The 598-nt window shown below is 37.6% G+C and overlaps 1 long non-coding RNA gene across 1 annotated transcript in view; it reads right to left on the minus strand.

Moving 5' to 3' along the window:
• Positions 1-176: 176 nt before the first annotated feature.
• Positions 177-598, minus strand: part of LOC107657611 (uncharacterized) — a 995-nt gene continuing 573 nt past the window's right edge. The window contains exons 2-3 of the long non-coding RNA XR_001630702.1: positions 372-436; positions 177-207 (exon numbers count right to left, since the gene is read on the minus strand). This is a non-coding gene — a long non-coding RNA (uncharacterized LOC107657611). The remainder of the gene's footprint in view (positions 208-371; positions 437-598) is intronic.

Here is a 598-nt window from a genome sequence, read left to right on the forward strand (position 1 = left end):
AAAACAAAAACGAGATATATTGTGTATCACCATTCAGTGTGTTAAAAAAAGAGAGAAGCTCGAGAGAAGCTCTCTGGTAAATGTTGTGTGTTTTATACACATACCTCTGATGACCGAGAACAGTGCAGTCTTTTCAAATGCCTCTTTCTGCAGCGGACCACCCCCCTTCATGTTGAATTTGGAAATGAGGGAATTTTTTTTAAAACCCTAAAATATAATACAGATTGAGGTGATTAACAATTGCTGACAAAGTTTGACATTTCAAAATGACCAGTAAAGGAATTATTTTTTAAATTTCTGATTTGCGTTGTAACTTATTGAGTATTGACACCACAATGTTTGATTAATGTGGCAAGATCTGTAGGCTTTACCTGTCCAGCATCCTTCTGGCACTGTCTTTGAGGTTTCTTCCTTCAACTCTGCACAACTTTGACACCTGAATAACACATGCCAATGTCAGGCGGGTAGTATTATATGCATCTGTGTACACGTGTTTACCAACCTTAAACACTGATGCCCATTGACCTGCAAGTTTTCCATCACTAACCCTTTAAAACTCTTTATTCCAACAGTTTAAGTTTTTCCCTATTAGTGCCCC

The sequence above is a fragment of the Sinocyclocheilus anshuiensis genome, unplaced genomic scaffold (assembly GCF_001515605.1).
Source record: "Sinocyclocheilus anshuiensis isolate Anshui unplaced genomic scaffold, SAMN03320099.WGS_v1.1 scaffold43, whole genome shotgun sequence".
Classification (NCBI taxonomy): Eukaryota; Metazoa; Chordata; class Actinopteri; order Cypriniformes; family Cyprinidae; genus Sinocyclocheilus; species Sinocyclocheilus anshuiensis.